The sequence below is a fragment of the Drosophila hydei genome, unplaced genomic scaffold, assembly GCF_003285905.1.
Source record: "Drosophila hydei strain 15085-1641.00,03,60 unplaced genomic scaffold, DhydRS2 tig00008119-arrow-pilon, whole genome shotgun sequence".
Taxonomy (NCBI): Eukaryota; Metazoa; Arthropoda; class Insecta; order Diptera; family Drosophilidae; genus Drosophila; species Drosophila hydei.
In genome coordinates this window covers 1,689,547-1,691,190 of record NW_022045830.1, presented here as the reverse complement: position 1 = coordinate 1,691,190, position 1,644 = coordinate 1,689,547, and positions in this window count along the sequence as shown.

Sequence of the window (1,644 nt, the reverse complement as noted above, 5' to 3'; positions counted from 1 at the left end):
CTTGTTAACTTTAATTTATATAGCAAAGTTTGGCTAGGTTAGGGTATCTTCTAGTTGGGCACACTCGAGCAGAGCATTCTTTCTTGTTAACTTTAATTTATATAGCAAAGTTTACTGTTTAAAGTTTATGGATAATCTGTGAACTATATGATATAGCAGCAAATAGTGTAGTATGTATCTAAATACTGCTGTATGCAGCTGAGCAAAGACGACTGTATTATAACTGCTATGCAGCGCTGTTTGCCCAATGATAGCAATTATGACAGCTTATTCGTTAGCTCTGCTGTTACTCATGATGCCTTTACTACTCAGCTGCAGGCCTTTGGCTTAATAGAGTCTGTAACCATAGAATTCTCATAGCTTAGTCAAGCAGCAAAGCGAGTGCTAGGCACTGGTGAGCTGTGCAGGTGTTAAAAACGGATAAGCTTTACAGGTAACTTGCTCAGTTTGTGTCTCTTACCTTGTTGATTGCTCATATATATTATATTCAGTTAGGCCATACATATAATTTTAGAGTTGTGCTCACTAATGATAAGTCAAGGCTCGTCCTCCCAGCTGCTGACAACGTTTTTCTTGAAGTTTCTTTTCGCTGTGACTGTTGCCATATTTGCTCAAGCAGTTAAAACTGGTTTATGATGCTTAAAAAACTGTAATTGACAAGCCAAGTGACTCTACAGATAAAATATAAGTTATATATATATATATATATATATATATAGGTATATACTTGTTGGTAAACTTAACGATGCTTTTGCATGCAGAGGCAGAAGCTGCCTTAGAAAATGATACGCAGCACTTGAGTGCGGCTGTGAGTGGCCCCGATATGAATATATATATATACATATATATACATATACATATACACATACATATATATATGGTTGGGCGGGTTCTGGCACTCAAAACTTTTGAATGCGCGCCGAGAGCCGAGCATGTGGCAGCCTCCAATTTTGCTTGGCTTCTGCTATTGCATCTTTGCTCGAGTGGTAGACATGCAACACTCACACAGACACACACACACACACACACATATATAGTGAGCAAATACACCTAAATAACGTAGCATACAAATGGGGGCAAGCCAAGCCAAGTCAACATGCACTTGTGGCAGCAGCAGCAGCCGTAGCAGCAGCCCTGAATTAAGCTTGGCATGCCACAGCAGCAGCAGCAGCAGCAGTTGCTGCTATGCCAACTGGGAAAACTAAGACAAATAACTTAATGCCTTTTCTATTTGCAGTTCAAACAATAGAGACGCTGCCGCTCTGCCACGGGGAGGCGCAACAAAAGTGCAACAGCTGCACGAAAAAGCAACTAAAAACTGCAACAAAAGCCCAAAAGTCAAAGTAAACCCAGACAGACAAAGAGAGAGAGCGAGAGAGAGAGAGTGCGGGTAGAATGTGTAGTGCAGAGTCCACAAGGCAGCTTAAAGTGGCAGCAGCAAACACAACCGGATAATAAGCATAAGAGCCAACAACAACAGCAACTGCAACCGTCACAACAACAACAACAACAACAATAAGAAGCAGAACAACAACAGCAACAGCTGCGTACAAGTATTTGCGGCTGAAGGCGCTGGCGGAGCGCAGGCCGTGCCCAGCTTTTAAATAAACATCAAAAAAAAAGAAAAAAAAGAGAAAAAAAAAA